Source organism: Ranitomeya variabilis, chromosome 7, assembly GCF_051348905.1.
Source record: "Ranitomeya variabilis isolate aRanVar5 chromosome 7, aRanVar5.hap1, whole genome shotgun sequence".
Lineage (NCBI taxonomy): Eukaryota > Metazoa > Chordata > Amphibia > Anura > Dendrobatidae > Ranitomeya > Ranitomeya variabilis.
Genome location: NC_135238.1, coordinates 229,126,097 through 229,145,341, shown reverse-complemented (window position 1 = coordinate 229,145,341; position 19,245 = coordinate 229,126,097). Strand labels below are relative to the sequence as shown.

General features: G+C 42.6%; 1 protein-coding gene across 12 annotated transcripts in view; it reads left to right on the top strand.

Annotated features, from left to right (window-relative positions):
* Nucleotides 1-19,245, top strand: part of R3HDM1 (R3H domain containing 1) — a 149,796-nt gene that overhangs the window by 16,712 nt on the left and 113,839 nt on the right. For 10 of the 12 annotated variants that reach the window (XR_013217840.1, XR_013217838.1, XM_077273055.1 and 7 more), the window contains exon 1: nucleotides 15,011-15,147. The exons of 1 other annotated variant lie outside the window; for it this stretch is intronic. The gene's annotated coding sequence lies outside the window, so the exon portion shown is untranslated. Of the gene's footprint in view, nucleotides 1-15,010; nucleotides 15,148-15,193; nucleotides 15,213-19,245 lie in introns of those variants that run through there. One more of the 12 variants, XM_077273050.1, reaches the window with a different exon arrangement.

Here is a 19,245-nt window from a genome sequence, read left to right as displayed (position 1 = left end):
AAATTGTTCCAGAAAATGAAGTATTTCTCCCAGAAAATTGTTACAATTACACATGTTTCATTATACACATGTTTATTACCTTTGTGCGTATTGGAGCAACACAAAAACAGAGAAAAAAAGGGAAATTGGACAGAATATCACAAAAAAAAAACAAGATGGCCCAAACAAAATTGTTGGCACCATCAGTATTTGGCTGCACACCCTGTGGAATAAATAACAATTGCTTCCTATAACCATCAACAAGCTTCTTACACCTCTAAACTGGAATTTTGGAGCGCTCTTCTTTTGCTGACTGCTCCAGGTCTCTCATATTTCGTCTTCTCCCAACACCAATTTTAAGATCTCTCCATAAATGTTCAAAGGAATTTAGATCCGGACTCATTGCTGCCTCTCCAGACTCTCCAGCTCTTTGTTTCCATCAATTTCTGGGGCTTCTTAAAGTATGTTTGGGGTCATTGTCCTGCTGGAAGACCCATGACCTAGGACACAAACCCAGCTTTCTGATACTGGGAACTACAACGCAACCGAAAAACATTTGGTGATCTTCAGATTTCATGATGCCAGATTTCTCACCCTGACTATAGAGTCAAGGCACTCAGTGCCTGAGGCATCAAAACAACCCCAAATCATCTGTGAACCTCCACCATATTTGACTGTAGGTACTGTGTTCTTTTCTTTGTCTGCCATATTTCGTTTTTAGTAAACAATAGAATGATGTGCTTTACCAGAAAGCTCTATGTTGGTCTCATCTGTCCACAAGAAACTTTTACAGAAGGACTTTGGCGTACTCACGTAAATTTTGGTAAACTGCAGTCTAGCTTTTTTATGTCTCTGTGTCAGCAGTGGGGTCATCATCTCATTCATATGTCAACGGATAGTTCGAGCTGACACTGATGCACCCTAAGCCTGCAAGACAGCTTGAATTTCTTTGTAGCTTGATTGGGGCTGCTTATCCGCTATCTGGACTATCCTTTGCTGCAACCTTTCATCAATTTGTCTCTGACGTCCACGTCCAGGAAACTTATCTACAGTGCCATGCGTTGTAAACTTCTTGATTATGTTTTGCACTGTGGATAAAAGAACATCAAGCATCATCATTGTTGATATTTTTCCTACAAGTTTGGTTCTCAAGTCCTCAGACAGTTCTATTCTCTTGTCCTCTTTCTGTTCTCCATGCTTAGTGTGGCACACACAGCCACACAATGCAAAGATTGAGTCAACTTCTCCCCTTTTTATCTGGTTCCGGGCATGATTTTCATATTGCCCACACTTGTTACTTGCCACAGGTGAGTTTGAACAAGCATCACATCCTTGAAACAAAGTTGTTTACCCATAATTTTGGAAAGGTGACAACAATTTTGTCCTACCTATTTTGGGGGTTTTGTGTGAAAATATATTCAATCTGCCTTTTTTCACTGTTTTTTTTTTAGTTATTTATTATTATTGTTCCAATACACAGAAAGAAAATAAACATGTGTATAACAAACAAAACAGAAATACTATAATTTTCTGCAACAATTTCAAGGGTGCCAACACTTTCAGCCATTACTGCCCTCTGTAAACCTTAACATTAGTATTTATCTTTTATGACCGCCCCTGTCATTGTTAACACTAATATTTAACTTTTATGACCGCCACTGACACACTTACAATTAGTATTCTTCTTTTATGACCACCCCCTATAGCCCTTACCATTAGTATTCCTCTTTTATGACCACCCATTGTCACCCTTATCTTTAGTATTCTTCTATGATCACCCTGTCACCCTTTCCACTAGTATCCTTATCACCACCCCGTCACTCTTACCATTAGCATTCTTCTTCTATGACTGACCGTATCACCCTTACCTTTAGTATTCTTCTTCTATGACCGCCTCATGTCACCCTTACCATTAGTATTTATCTTCTATGACCGCCTCATGTCACCCTTACCATTAGTATTTATCTTCTATGACCGCCTCATGTCACCCTTACCATTAGTATACGTCTTCTTTGACCGCCTCATGTCACCCTTACCATTAACATCCTTCTTCTATGACTGACCGTGTCACCCTTACCATTAGTATTTATCTTCTATGACCACCTCATATCACCCTTGCCATTAGTATTCTTCTTCTATGACCACCTAATATCACCCTTACCATTAGTATTCGTCTTCTTTGACCACCTCATGTCACCCTTACCATTAACATTCTTCTTCTATGACTGACCGTGTCACCCTTACCTTTAGTATTGTTCTTCTGTGACCACCCCCTGTCACTCTTACCATTAGTATTCTTCTTCTATGACCACTTAATATCACCCTTACCATTAGTATTCGTCTTCTTTGACCCCCCCTGTCATTTTTACCATTAGTATTCTTCTTCTATGACTGACCGTGTCACCCTTACCTTTAGTATTGTTCTTCTATGACCGCCTTTATTATTAAAGTTTTTTATCACTATTTCACAACTTTATTTTTATTATTGTTGTCCTTTAATCAACCCGTCACCTCAATCATTATTGCTCTATGACCGCCCTCCAACAACCCTATTGTCCTATGATCGCCCCATAGAACCCTTACTATTAGTATTTTTCTATGACCGCCTTCTGACAACTTTATCATTATTGCTCTACGACCTCATCTGTGACTCTCAATATTAATGTTATTTTATCACTTGCCAGTCGGACTTGGCTGCCGCCACAGATGTCTGAACGTGCCCCTATTGAGCTCGCATCTTAATGGTGACCATAAGCGAGCAGCACGTGCACCTGCATCCGCACACGCTCATATATCACAGGCGACAATTGTTCACAACACAAGTGACTTATTTGCCTCGTCCCATTAATCTTTTGTTCCTTCTGCTTCTAGAGAATAACTCCGAGTAGCCGGAACGTTCTATCGATACAGCAGAATATCCTGACAGCAGAAACCTTTCCTTTCTGTTCCATTCACATTCTGCTGCAGCAGCATAAAACTCCTACAAATGTCTTGGAGGCTTCAAATATCAAGAGAAATTGTAGATTAAACAGGTTTAGCGGGATAATATCAGATAACGGTAAAATGAAGATACACACTTGGGGGTCTCGAGAGATCGGCAGAGCGGATGATGGAGTGTTCAGTATTTCAGTCCTAACAGACCTAAATTAGCTTATGGTTCTGGAATAATAAATGATACATAATAAAAGGCGAAAATCCGGGAGGTTATCAATCTTTTTAAATTTAAAAAAATGGGAACAAGAGTCAGAAATGTGTCATATGTGCCACCAGATCCAGAAATAAATGATGTATTACCCCAAAATGGGGCTAGTGGCCAGATCTTTCATTATATTGCCCTTTAGTTCCAAATTGTGAAAATGTATATATTGCAAAATGTTATAAAATCACGTTATGGGGGCTTCAAATTACAGGATTCATACATGACCCCAATCAACCACCATGTGTCTTCAGCTCCACCTGGAGCCACCTTTAGAGTCTTTCCTCTCCAAACCACAACACACAGACTGCCTCTTGAGTCCAGCTATTTAAAACCAGACCATGTGACTGATCACATGACTGTGACATCACACAGGTCCTATCAGCACATGGCGGTGCCAGCACTACAGGGGGAGATAAGGTGGACATCTTCCCAACCACTCTATAGATATCCATATAAAACTAGCCCATGTACAGTATGCAACTTTAACTTAACCCTTACAGCACGTAGCGTGCTGGAGGAAAATAATCTGGTTTCACATCACTGACGCCATTAGGCCCAGTGACACATATCTCCCCTTCATTTCGTTACCAGTGACCCTGTCACAATGTCCATACGCCTTATTTTGGCTTTTATACGTCATAGAGGGGGGTTCCCTGTTTGGAGTCCACCATTATGATCCGGCACGAGGAGCCACCAAAAGGCTGGCGGATTAGGGACCTCTATGTGTCACTTTTGAATGGCAACCATTCAACGCTACATTTACTCCGACTTTTGCATGGAAGTCTTGGGAGCAGAGGTCAGGGCTGGTTTTAGGAAATTGGGCAATTGCTTCAACTCTTAAGGGGCCTCAGAGGATAAAGGCTCCCTATCCAAAGGACAAGTGACACCATGAGGATTAGTGGTGGTCCAAACTGAGGAGTCTGAATGCCATTTGCAAATGGATCGATGTCCTTTTGTGCCGACCACTCCTCCATTCATCGTATATTGGAAAGTCAGAGATAGGGGAGCGCTGTACTCAACTTTCTCCAGCAGTGCCATGAGAATGAATGGAGTGGTAGGATCAGCAGGAATCCCATTGGTTGGACGCCCCCTAATCACAAAGTTATCGCCGACTCTATGGATAGATTATGACTTTTAACGATCGGAACAACCCTCTAAATGCTTTAGACCACTAAGGGATGTAAATCTTACAACTTCTCTTACCACAGACCACCAAGGATGGCTGAGAATAAGCCTTAGGGTCATACAACCGTATTTTCTCTTTGGTCGGATTATTCTATTAACACTCTGATCATAATATGATCCAATTTTTGCAGCTTTTTTATGCATTTCTGCAACAACAAAAAAAAAAAATACAAACTTAAAAACATAAGTGCAAAAAGATACAAAAACACTGAGAAATCAGAGCGTAAAAGCCGCAACAAATATGTATAGTCAGAGCTTATAGTTTTATAGTTAGTACTGTTGAAAAAAGTGCATCAAGTTTAACCGGAAGAGAAGAGGAAAATGGGAATGGGATGTAGATACATCCATAATGCATGATCCAGTCTGCACTAAGAGAGCATTTTTTTTCGCTCCTGATCCCGTGACGATCGAGTGGATCAACAATCAGATGAAGAATTTGATACATTTACATAAGTCTTTATGGAACTTGCCCTAATGTGGTTTGTCAAGTAACACAATTATTTTTGCTTTCTTTTGTTACCTCTTCACTTTCCAAAAAGGAAATGCTCACAGGAAATAACAGCGCATTGCAGCATTAGACTCAAGTACTGTTCTTGTCTGTCGGAACGAGTGAATCTGCCACCGAGGCATCGATATCACAAGCCTCTAGCATTTATGTGAGAGGTTGCATGGTGGCATAATCTTATGCCACCACTGCTGTCATATAGACGTACCCACAGCAACACCAAGGTGGTGGCATCACTCTAAGAACTACAACGGCAACCAAAATTATTCCCCCTTCCATTGCAAATTAGGTTTATTAGCAACATTGTGCAATAAAACAATCACAATGTAAATAGCTGAACACAACTAATATAGCAAGTGGTTTCTCCAAACTCAACACCTTACCGTTTACTGCAGTCTCAGGATTCTTACCAAGGTAACAAGCTGTACACTATAGAATTAATAATTTATCCATTCCTGAGAACAGATATTTCATAAGAGGTACATTGCAAAGTTGCTCGTTTTTTTTACCAACACTTTGCAAATTTAGTTATTTAAGAACATGAGAATAACCCCTTTAAGTGAAAAGATCATTGACTTGTAAAAAAAAAGGAAAAGTATAGAAAAGGATACAAAGGCATTGAATGTTTCTAGAGATAGAGATGAAAGCAGAGGTCACAAGTTCCGAGTTATAGGAACACTGGCGGCACAACCTGGACATGGCAGAAAGAGGAAGCTGTCAACGGCTGCCATCAGAGGCCTGAGGAGGCAGGTGGTCAAAATCCCTCGAGCGACTGGAAAAGACCTGCAGAAGATTCAGTGACAGCAGCGATGAGGTTTCAGTTTGCACAGTAAGGAACATAAATACTGAAGGTCTACATGGCTGAACTCCAAGACGTCACCTCCACTGCCCCGATGAACAAGAAAAGTTACTCCAATATGATCAAATCTTTATAAATAAGTGATAGAAGTTTTGATATTCTTTCCGTGAAGCAATTAAACAAAACTAGAACTTTTTCAGCATATTGATTAGCAGTAACTCTGGTGAAGGAAGAAATAAGCATACACTGAAAACAACACCCTGCTTACAGTGAAGCATGTTGGTGGCCCGGTGATGCTTACAGTGAAGAATGTCGGTGGCTCGGTGATGCCCTACAGTAAAGCATGGCAGTGGCTCAGTAATGTTTACAGTGAAGCATGATGTTGGCTCGGTGATGCCTACAGTGAAGCACAGTGGGGGTTCAGTGACCCTTACAGTGAAGCATAGTAGTGACTTGTTGATGCCATCAGTGTAGCATGGCGGGGGCTCGGTGATGTCTACAGTGAAGCATGGTGGTGGTCAGTGATGTCTATGGTGAAGCATGGCAGGGACTCAGTGATGCCTACAGTGCAGCATGGCAGTGGCTTGATGATGCCTTCAATGTAGCATGATGGGGGCCTGGTGATATATACAGTGGAACATGACAGGGGCTCGGTGATATCTACAGTGGAGCACAGCAGGGACTCATTATGTCTGCAGTGAAGCATGGCGGTGGCTCGGTGATGTCTACAGGGAAGCATGGTTGTGACTCTGTGATGCATACGACGAAGTATCGCGGTGGCTTGGTGATTCCTACAGTGAAGCACGGCGATGGCCCGGTAATGTTTACAGTGAATCATGATAGGGGCACAGTGATTTCTACAGTGAAACTTGGCAGGGGCTCGGTGATGTTTAAAGTGAAGCATAGTGGTGGCTCGGTGATGTTTATAATGAAGCATGCTGAGGGCTCTGTGATGCCTACAATGAAGCATTGCGGTGTCTAGGTGATGTCTACAGTGAACATGGCAGTGGCTTAATGATGCCCCACAGTAACAAATAGTGGCAGTTCGGTGATGCCTACAGTAAAGCATGGCTAGGGCTCAGCGATGTCTACAATGAATCGTGGCGATGGGTCGGTGATGTCTACAGTGAAGCATGGCGGTGGCTGAGTGATGCGTACAGTGAAGCATGGTGGCTGCTCAGTGATGCCTACAGTGAAGTATGGCTGTGAAAAATATTCACCTCACCTGTGTATTGTATCCTGCATATACATTTGTAAGTGAATATCACAATTTTAGGTTTTAATATCCGTATATAAAAAGTGTTCTCAACATTGGATCACTCTCCTTTTGCTTTATGCCACAGACATCCAGATTCTAGGAATACCTGGTGTCACTGTGTGAACATTAATGTACTCTGCTCGCACATGAACACAGTGTTCGCCGGTTTCCTCAGAAACCTGGTCGGTCTCCGGGCCCTGGGGAGATGTTTGAGAACCAGCGCTGTGTTCAGCCATAAGATTTCCTCACTTGGAGAACAGGCTGAGCAAGCAATACCTGAGATATTCAGAAAAATGTTTAACGGCGACGGTTTAGCATGCCCAGCGGCGGTTCTGAGTGTCGGGCACCTCAGCTGTGCATGTGCCAAAGTTATCTCTACTCATTTCTGATGTTATCTGTGATGCCTCCAGGTGCGCACAACTTGTGAGTTTTATCACCAGAATTCTGTATCCTTGGGGCAACATTATTTTAATTTTTTTTTTTCATTTTGCTTTTGAACCATGAGTGAAATTTTTTTTTTTTCGTAAATAATTTTTTTAATGATTGGAGAATCTATTAATTGCGAATGCTAATTGTACCAGTCGTTACGTCTCTTCGTTCCTGAAGATAGCTGCATCCATCCTCCTCTGGTCCTGCACTCAGTTGCCACTCTTTCTTCTTTCCTTTGGTTAGCATTTGCCAGGAAACCTGCGGCCGCCAATGACATCAGGTCTGGTGGTCTTTTTATCTCCCTACCTTTACCCCTTCCAGGCACTTCTTGACCTGATCTTGTCTTAGGTTCTAGATATCACTTGTCTTAGTTTCTAGATATTTCTAGATATCACTACTGCCTCATCCTCGAGATTTCGCATCTGGTTCCTCCATTCTACTCAGGACCTTCAACTTTGTTCCCGTCTATGTTCCTGTGTCATCTTCTGGCCCGTCGCATACTCACTATTTTCCCGGTAACAGTCCTTAACTCTGTTCCTAACTACTCCATACTTACCAACATCAGTATTGGTCTCCAATCCTTCTGGGAATACCCCTGACCTGGTTGAGAGTAACCCTTTTTTGTATTTTTTATAGAAATCCCTTCCATTTTTGCATCCAAGAGTAGCTGGAAAAATTGTGACTGTCCCAGCAAATGTAGGATGTTGGCAGCTATGCTACACCACTGTCTACGCAACTGCCACCAGTCACTCACTATTCTGGTCACTATTCCGGAGAGCTTTCTGCAGGAAAGTATGTACCTCCTTAGGGTGAAGGCTAGGGGACTTCTTACTCAGCGACACTGTTTTCCCAGAGCTGAAAAGATTTAGGCTTAACACCTCTCCTGTGCTCATGAATTTTCTCATAATGTACGTGCGATGCTAGTCACTACTCACGGGCAGGCCGTGAAGTCACCCGGGTAGGTTCCAAGCGAGAACATAGTAAAGTAAGGGAAAAGACCAAGGCGCAAGTCAGGTCATAGTCCGGAGTCACAATACCAGAGAAATAGCGGATCGTAGCAAAGGGGCAAAACCAAACAGGTAGTCAGAACATGGTCCAAGGGTTAAGCAGCAGTAGATCAGAACTCACAGCACAAGAATCATGCAAACACACACCAGAGAGCAGAAGCTTTGACTGGCAGTGATCTGGACCAGACAGATCACCTATATAATCATAATTGCCGTCATATAAAAGGGTATGGTTCCCCCAATATATTTGTATCTTACATTTTTATACTCTTTATATAGGACCGACCCCAAATAACAAAAGCCCTGAAACTGTCATATCATAGTGCATACTGATGAAATTACAGCTTTAGTCAGCCAAATAGATGTATTTAAAGTGCAAATGCATGTGACTTCTATATATTAAGGTGCAAGTGCATATAAATGAAGACTAAATTTCTCCCTGTGTACAAGTTCAGTGGCTATTACTGATTAAAGTATATAGAGGGCTGATACTTGATATTGTCATTATAAGTACAATTTTACATTACCTATGGATGGTAAGATGGAGTGAACATGATGTTAACTGCATCTATTTGTACCACCCTCTGCCTCGACGCACGTTTCATGAACACTTCCTCAGGGGTTGTCAAGGCTTTCAAATTACATGGATTTTGTCAATGGGTTTACAAACACATAGGTTCCCCATGGCTTGTGCCTTGCTCTAACCCTTGCTCTATTAAAATGAACGTTCCTGAGATGTAATACCATAAACAACCTGTAGCTTTGTGTACCATAGTGCTGTTTTTTTTTTTTCTGGAAGAAAGTAGCCACAGTTTTCTAATCCTGTAAAATTCCTTTAAGGCTATTTTCACACATTGCGTTTTTGCTGCTTTTTTAATGCAATGTTTAAGCTGCGTTTACGCTGCTTACAAAAAAACAGGTTTTTCTTAGTTTTTGTGATGTTTTTGCTGTGTTTTTTATTGCTACATTTTTGTCTGGGTACATTTGTCAGGTTTTAGCACCACAAACGCAGCAAAATCTGACACCTGCATTATTTGCATCGTTTTTGCACTACCCATTGCTTTTAATGGGTGCAAAACGCTGCAAAAATGCTGCAAAAACTCTGAAAGAAGTGATATGCTGCATTTTGCAAAAGCGCAGCTCCTTGACAAAAAAAAAACAAGGGGTGTGCACCAGATTTCTGAAATCTCATTGACTTTGCTGCAACTGTGAAACGCAGCTTAAAAGTTGCATAAGAAACCGCTGCAAAAGCATAACATGTGAACATAGCCTAAGAGCCATGGCTGTTAAAAAAGTATTATGTCACTTTATTGAATGGTCGTGCTCAAAGATGGGAAACAGATTGTGTTGTATCTATAGTCGTGGAAAAAAAGTTCTGAGAATGACACAACTTTTGATTTTCACATACGGTAGTTTGTTGCTTCAGTTTTTATTTTGGCTAATTTGCATTAATTATAGACTGTCATGAACAGGGATTTGATGAACTGCAAAAACTTGCCATGAAAATAAAATCAATCACAAACGAGGATCTTCTCCTAAAGAGGATTCAGCTACGGGATCAGCACAACACAGTGCAGAGCTTGCCCCGAAATGGCAGCTGCACGCATTGTCAAGAAAAGCAGCAAAGAAGCCACTTCTCTCTAGGAGAAACCTAAAAAAAGCAAACTGATATTCTGCAAGACGTACAGTGATTGCATGGCAGAGGATGGGAGAACAATTATTGTCTCTGATGGCACCCCCTTCAGACTGTCGGGACATCTGGGAGAATGACTGTCCGGAGAAGACAAGGCGAGTCCTGTGTCTGCCAACAGTAAAGAATCCTGAGACCATTGATGTGTGGGGGCTTCTCATCCACAGAAGGGGCTCACTCATGGTTTCGACATGAATATACAGTAGAATGGGATCTAAACCTCCTCAAGAGCAATTTCTCCCATCATCCAGAAGCAATGGGGACACAACCTTGACATTTTGGGTCCATGACCAGGAAACGCCCCAGATCTCATCCTATTGAGAACCTGTGGTTAATCCTCAAAGGGCAACAAACAAAAACTCAGAAATTGTGATAACTCCAAGCTCTGATGAGACAAGAACGGGCGGCCATCAGTCAGGACCTGCCCAGAAGTCGATATCCGGCTGTCCGGGCGAAGGGCAGAAATATGGAGAAATAATAAGGGGCAACGCTGGAAATATCGAGGCTTTACAGAAACTTCATGTGTTTGTCAATAAAAGTGTAAACACTTATGAAATATTTACAATTGTTCTTCATCAACCAGAGAAACATCCGAATGAAACCTGAAATCATTGAAGCAGGAAATTGTGAAAACCGAAATTAGTGTCCGTCTCAAAACTTTTGTCCACGACTGTAAGTGGTGACGATCCAACTACTGATAGGTCATGGACACTTGGGTTATGTCTACTGGTGAAGCAGACTGTATTGTAGCAACTAGGGAAGCAGATTTTGAATTATCATGAGCAAATCTAGGTGGAATAGACCTGGTGACACTTACCACAACGTTGCGGATCAGCAGGTTGCCATGTTATCACTAATTAGTAGAAAATGTATTTATTGCCTAGGGAGCCGGAGGCAAATTATTACATTCACTGAAACCACATAGAATAAATCCTCATCCTGAAATCTGAAGATTCAGATGAGAAGAGGCTGCAGGTCACCCCAATATTCCTCTACCCCTACTGTCACAATCATAGGTGCCCCGGAAACTTTGGGTCAGGGAGTATCATCCATAAGGATGGGTGAAGAAGTCCAATCAGTAGCGTTGGTGCAAATGGTGCAAATCGATTTGCAGGACCAAGTACATCGGCCACGTTGGGAGCCCTGAGAACTGCCTATTACCTGACAGCATCCGCAGCTCATCTTTTGGTTAGCCAGCCTGGTAGCGCATCTAGTCGTCCGAATATATTGGCCATTAAAAAGGATTTCTAAAAAAAAGTTAATAAAATCAGGGAAACATGGCAAAATAAAAAATCCCCCTACTAACCACTGGCTCAGCGGTCACATTCTGTGCATGTAAACTAGTGATTGGCTGCAACTGCGGGATCACCGAAGCGCTGGTGCCGCTGAAGATTTAGAAGGTCAATATAATTTTTTTTTTTTTAATTTTACCACATTTCTAACTTTTTTTTTGTAAACACTTTAATGTCTCAGTTGGTCTCTAAGGTGATTGTTGACATGATAATTTTATACTTCTGGTTTTCTATTACTGGTAGCTGTGGGCGGGGAAAGGGTTAATAGTAGTGATGAGCGAGTGTACTCATCACTCAGGTGACCTCCGAGTATTTGTTAGTGGTCAGAGATTTAGTTTTCATCCCTGCAGCTGAATGATTTACAGCTATTAGGCAGGCTGAGTACATGTGGGGGTTGCCTGATTGCTAGGGAATCCCCACTTGTAATCAAGCTGGCTAGTAGCTGTAAATCATTCAGCTGCCGGGATGAAAACTAAATCTCCGAGCAGTCATAAATAATCAGAGGTCACCCGAGCAACGAGTACACTCGCTCATCACTAGTTAATGTAAAATCCAAGATAGAAAAAAGTAAAAAGCGCACTCACCGGTGATGAACAATGCAGTTTATTCACACATATTTATGTGTTGCAGGGAGGGTAGTGAAAACACACGGACGACAGCCGTTTCGTGCTTAAAGCACTTCAACAGGTCCTAATAACGCTATCTGAAGTGGTGTAGGACTGTAAATGGTTAAAGGGTTTCTGCTAATTTACTTTTCTTTAATGTAAATAGATACAAAAAAAAAAAAAAAAGATAAAACGTTTATCACCCCCCCCCAAAAAAAAAAACCAGTGTGAATCCAGCTCTACGACAGACAACCCCCAAAAAATGGTGTGGGGACCTCCTTATATTTACTAACCAGCAAAGGCTAAACAGACAGCTGCAGGCTGAAATTAATAGCCTAGGAAGGGGCCACGGATAATGGCCCCCTCCCAGACTAAGAACATCAGCTCTCAGCCGCCCCAGAAATGGCACATCCACTAGAAGCGCCAATTCTGGAGCTTAGCCTCCACTATTCCCACTTGCCCTGGTGCGTTGCAAAGTGAGATAATAGTTGTAGGGTTGATATCAGCTGATTTATGTTTGCTGACATCAACCCCGGGGTTTAGTAATGGAGAAGTCTCTATCAGACACCCCCATTACTAACCCCATAGTAAAATTGAGTAAAGCCAGAGTAAAATCCTTTAATTGAAATAAACACTCCACACTCTTCTTTTACTCATTTTTTCACAAAAAAATAAAAATAAAAAAGCAAATTTATACTCACCTTTCTGCCTATAATCCATTAAAGTCCATGTCCCAGGATGATCCTGATGGTTTGGTGAGAGGACACAACAGTGATACGACCATTAACTATGCCAGCCTGAACACACTGAGCTAAGAGTGAGAACGCGGCTGCGTGTGACCAGCAGTGACGTCATTAAGGTTACCGCCGGTCACAGGCAGCCACTTTTCACGTTCAGCTCAGTGTGTTGTAGCTGATGTAGTTAGAGGCTGTATCGACGGAAAGGTGAGTATAATATTTTTTTTTCTTTGTTTTTTTTTTGTGAATAAATGGGTAAAAGAGGGTCAAGTAGTGTTTATTTCAATTAAAGGACTCTGTGTGTTCAAATCAATTAAAGAACTTTACTCTGTCTGTCCTTAAATATCAGCCCACAGCTGTCTGTTTAGCCTTTGCTGGTTAGTAAATATAGAGTGGACCCACATCTTTTTTTGGGGGGGGCTCCACTATAATCACCAGTAAAGGCTAAGCAAACAGCTCTGAGCTGATATTAATCGGCCCCTTCTCAGAATATTAACATCAGCCCCCAGCTTTCCCTCAGCTGGTTATGAAAATGTAGGCGGACCCCACAGAGTTTTTTTTTTTTTTTTTAAAGTAATTATTTATTTAATACACGCTATACACAGACAGTGGGTGCTGACTCCAACTCCCATCAGCGTCGCCTGGTCGCACTGATCGAAGGGAGACCAGGCGACAAGGATGAGAGCTGCATTCAGCACCCAGGGCCTGGGAACAGCGCTAGCTGTACTGCTTTTCCCAGGTGCCGGTACTTGTCACGCGGATGTTTCACACGGATGCGACAGGTATGTAGCACACGGACACAGATAGCTTCAATACTGTTTTTTTCCAACTGAAACACAGTTTAAAAAAAAAAACAAAAACAAAAAAAAAATCTACATATTGCTGATATTTTCTACGCGTTTACTGACGTGTGGTGCGTTTTTTTTAATTCCAGCGCATGTCAATTTTTTCATCCTTCGCATTGGAAAAAGTACATTCATATGGTTAAAAAAACATGTTAAAAAAGCCCTTCAAAATCTTAAACTTTAGCTGTGGCAATCGGCTCACCTTCCAGGTAAGACAATGCAGTGTGAAACAACCTGTCCTCACACAGGGACCCTGGTAGACCTTGTTCGGTCACAGTGTGATGCAGGGAGCGTAGGAACACACCAGGGTCGTATCCCGGTCAGGAATGGAAACAGGGTCCAAGAGGAGTGGGCTCCAGCACCAATGAATATATTAAAATAAAAAAAAATGATTATGGATCCATAAATGTATGTGTTAGCAAGAGAACAGATTAAGAATCAATATACTTACGAGTTTTGGGTTAACAAAAATAAGAGTGTGCACTGTGCATCCATAACCCTACACATTTGGGTGAACAAATAAAAGGATCCATAAACTTATTTGGTTTCGGGTTAACAAAGGAATAGATTAAGGATCCATAAACGTACGTGTTTTGGGTTAGCAACCTATTGAATAAGAGTTGCTAATCTAAAACGTGTAATCTTATGGATCCTTCATTATTTATTTTCTCATTATGCTTTTAATTGCACAGTAAAAGTCATGTTTTAACATTTTCCCTTTGGTGCTGGAGCCCTGTCCTCATGGACCCTTCTTCCCATCTTTGGGATCGGTCACCCCCGCCGATCAGCTGTTACCGGTGCTCGGCTGACAGCACAGCGCCATCCCCTGTATAGTGGCCGCGGTCGGGTACTGCACATCTGCCCCATACAAATCACAAGTAGGCAGGAGTCACCGATCCTAATGATAGGCCATTAAAGTAAAAAAAAAAACAGCTTTATGCTTTTTTTTTTTTTTATAAAAAAAACGGTGTTTACTAAGTACCCTATGTTAATTATTTAATACACTTGCTTTTTTCCTTATTTATTTTCATTAGGGTATATGCACAGTTTTTTTTTTAATTTGGTTTTGTTTGTTTCCATGGCCAGTGTGAACATGCTCTTACATCATGCGTGTTTTCAAGTCATACTCTGGCTCAGTTTTCCATTGGACAACCCCTTTAAATCTGGTTCTGCACCATTTCACCAGCAATGTACGTGTCATTCAGGAGTCTGGAAAAGCTGAGTGATGGGTGACTATGATCCCATCAGATTGGTGCAGATGTGATGATATGTTGCTGCACTGATGCTGCTGCTGCCTCTCATCTCTCAGCCCCTGACATCTCACTGCAGCCCCCTGCTGGCTCATTGTCTGCACAGAGCATGCTCTGCCCTGCTGCATTGTGGGAGATGTAGTTTATTGCTCCCCTGCTCTGCGCTCTATTCTTACTCACTGCAGACTACATCCCCCATAGTGCCCCGCGCCCGGGTGCAGTGCATTGTGGGCCGCTCTGGCTGTGAGCTAGGGGTGTGCCTTGCCTGCACAGTGTACACAGAGCCCGAGCAGCAGAATTTTGCAGTGCAGCCTTGGATGTGACTGGGGGAAGAGGACACAATGTAACAAGATTAGTAACAAGATAAGTAAAGCAAAGTGAGCCCAGGTCCTGCTGCTCCAGTGTCCCTCCTCCCTGCTCCTTCCTCCCCAGGTGTTGCTCTGACCTGTGCTCTGCATGTTCGTGTTGTCTTGTCGTCCATAGACCTGGAGGGAGGGGGCTGGCTGCAGCAGGGAAGGGGTTACAGCCCCAGATGGCAGCCATCTCCATTCTGCTCCTGCTTTATCTGTTCCATTATGATTTTTGGTTGATTCCATGTTTTGTCTTTGCATTGGGAAAGAGAGAAAATCCCATTAACCCCTATAGGGCCCTGTATGAAGTCTGCCTCCTGCTTGCCCCATAGCGCCCCCTCTGGTGACCGCTACAAATAAATATTACCTAGTGCATAAATAACCATGTTACATTGTTGCATCTATAATGGATTGTGTTTAGATTTGGGCAATTCTCTGCCCCTATATGATGCCGTAACGTCGGTGGCAGCCACACCAGAGGCAAAGGTTAGGTAAGGACGTTTAATTCTAGCGATGAAACATGTCCATGCTCCGGATCTTTCCGGCAGCCCTCCTCCTCCTCCTCCTCCCCATCCTTTTCTTTCTTTCTTTGGTGCAGGTTGCATATAAACATGTCGTATTGTTCCGGCTCCGTCCTCATTAATCATTTTAGCAGTTTTTGCTTTTCCCTCTTCTTCCAGCGATTTCATAGATCACTTATACTGTATATAAGGGAGGGTGGTGTAGAGGGGTAAGAAGATCGAACAGCTGTGTGCTAAATCTGGATATTGTAACCTATAAAGCCCGCAGCTGAACGCCCCTTATATAAAGCCTATTATGAGACGATGGCAACAATTCCTTCTGAAGATGCCCACGTTGTTTTTTTTTTTTTTTTTTGGGGGGGGGGGGGGTCCTTTGCTTGGTCAGATTAATTAATTAGTGTCTGTTCTGTACCGGAGCCAACAAAGGAACGGCTTGAGTCGTATTCTAGTGCAATCCCAACTCTGCTCTCTGGCTGCTGAAGGGTTAATAATGCCTGAGCATTATACATGGAGGTACAATGTACGTGTTTGATGTCGGTCTGTTTTTTGTTTTGTGTTTGTGCCGTTTCTATTTGCTGCGTGGAGATGGGCACACGCTGTACCCGGCGCCGCGCAGACCCCTCTGTGCCCCCCAACAGGCCGACCCGGCTGCCAGGATCAGCCCAGCGACCCGTCATGTTCCACCGTGTGACCTGAAGTGACTGATGGTAATTGAGACTAAGCTCCATGTGCGCGGATGTCAGGATGCGTCCCCGGCCCCCGAAATTCCTGTGAACACACCCAGGAATTTTTTTTAACGGGGGTTTGATACTTTAATATCTAAACGTGATACAAAATTATTTATTGCACGTTATATTTCGGACCCCCGGAATTAATCTATACGGAGGGTCTTATTTTTATGCCCTTACTGGTTGGCATAAAATCGATCTGCAATTTCATGGATGCTGGGTCAGTTGGGCCATGTTCACACTTGAGAAAACGCAGTTATTTTTCTGCAAGTGTCCATTCCAAAACAAACAACACTAATCTGTGATAGCTGCATTTTTGTTGCTTTTTTTTTCTCCTTTTTTTTTTTTAATACGTTTTCTCTATTTTTGATGCAGATTTGAGCCAGCAGTTTTAATGCATTTGTTTTAGTTCAGAAATGCTGCAATTCTGCTCTTAAAATTGTAATAGCATTTTTTAATTTTTTTTGCTTTTTTTTTTGCATTTTTATTTATCAGACTCCCAATAAAATCCTACAGGGATCTGTCAATCTTAGAAAGCAGGGCGGGGAGGGGAGAAGTCGCTGGAGACCCTCCTATGAGGAGTCGTCTGAGCCACGTAGTCCCCGACCAGCTTTTTAAAGCACGATTTCCCTGAAATGCTGCAGGTTGCAATAGCACAGACCATCTCTGGTTCATGTAGTTCCACCTGTAGCTCGGGCAGCAATAATCTGCAAACAGGTTTTATTATGCTTTGCTTATATAGCGCTAACATATTCCGCAGCACTTTACAGACATCATCATCGCTGTCTTCGATGGGGCTCACAATCTACATTCCCTATCAGTCTTTGGAATGTGGGAGGAAACCGGAGAACCCGGAGGAAACCCACGCAAACACGGGGAGAACATGCAAACTCCTTGTAGATGTTGTCCTTGGTGGGATTTTAACCCAGGACCCCAGTTCTGCAAAGCCACCGTGCTAACCACTGAGCCACCGTGCTACTTTCTGCCCTTTTACGAACTAAAAAAAAATGCAGACCAAAGCGAAGCTCTGGAGATAACTGAGCGCATTCTTGAACGTCTGCCTTGTTCGGGCGGGGATCTTCAGAGCCTGTTTTCGGGATTGGTGAGGGTCCCAGTTGTCGGACCCCCAGCATTCAGGAAGTTCTCTTTTATCCCATTGATGGTGGATAACTTTGCATATTGGTTCAAATCCTTTAATCATCGCAAGAAACCTGTTGGTGGAAACAGATTAAATAGGGTAGGATGGGCGTAATTTATGATCAGCGGGGTCTTCTCTGCGGAAGCCCCACAGTACTGAGAATAAGGGGCCAGTGGTATTGATTTAAGGATAACACTTGACTGCCAAGACTGCGACTTTGCCCGAAAAATCCATGAAGCACCTTCCTTAATTTTCAGCCTTTTTTTGTGATCCCCCACCAATCATAACCATTATACTATGCCTTCGCTTTAGGGCTTGGTCACACCAGCGTATAATACAGACATTTGCTGTGGAAGTAAAAATCAGACATCACACAGACCAATGTCATTCAATAGGGTTGATCAGATGACAGTCTTTTTACACGCTCCGAGCATCCGTGTGCAAGAAATGTCGGCGTGCGCAGGTCTCTTCTATTTTTCGGGAGACTTGACCAATTAAGTCTATGGGTGCGCAGAAAAGATGGGATCCCAGATGGATCACCTTATAGCATCTGATTTTTTACATAAGCATTACTATTATTAACAGAGGAAACTGTATTTGGTCTTGTCATCTTTAAAATGTTGTTGCATAAATTTGGGTAGTAAATACGGATCCGTGGTTGGAACATGGATGAAAATCATCTGATCTTGTGCACCCCCTTTATGATCAGGTGAGCTAGAATGCAACCAGTAATACATTGGATCATCCATTGGGGACATCATTGACAATAGAGAGTGTAGTCCAACGGAGGGGTCTGCACAAAGGCGGCAAGCGAGATGGGCTAATTGGGCCATACATGTATACTTTTCACCATCAACGGCCCCAAAAAATTCAGCCTCACGGATCATTGTTTGGGTAGATAGTTGTCCACCATTGCAAACAATTGTTGGAGTATATAGTTGGGTGAAAAAAAAAACCGCGCAAATGTTCACACAATATCGAGAGCATATTCACACAGGGAGATCTGCTGCAGGAGCGTAAAAGCTGCAACAAAATCCGCAACAGAAACTACCGCTGCAGAAATAATTGTTTATATGGTGCAGTGCGGCCACACATTTCACCCAGGCATCACATGATCTGCTGTATAAACGGTCCGTCCATGGTGGTCTGCAGCAGTGGAGGATTTAGGGAATACTCACTTGTGGTATATACACTGAATATTTCATGTCCACGTTTTCCAACTTGAAAAATAAACCTACTTCTAATTCCTGTGGCGTCTGTGGGGAGTGTATTATACTATATGGAGGACTATGGGCAGTGTATTATACTGTATGGAGGACTATGGGGAGTGTATTATACTATCTGGCAGACTATGGGCAGTGTATTATACTGTATGGAGGACTATGGGGAGTGTATTATACTATATGGAGGGCTATGAGGAGTGTATTATACTGTATGGAGGACTATAGGGGGTGTATTATACTATGTGGAGGACTATGGGAAGTGTGTTATACTATATGGAGGACTATGGGGAGTGTGTTATGCTATATGGAGGACTATGGGGAGTGTTATGCTATATGGAGGACTATGGGGAGTGTGTTATACTATATGGAGGACTATGGGGAGTGTGTTATACTATATGGAGGACTATGGGGAGTGTGTTATACTATATGGAGGACTATGGGGAGTGGGTTATACTATATGGAGGACTATGGGGAGTGTGTTATACTATATGGAGGACTATGGGGA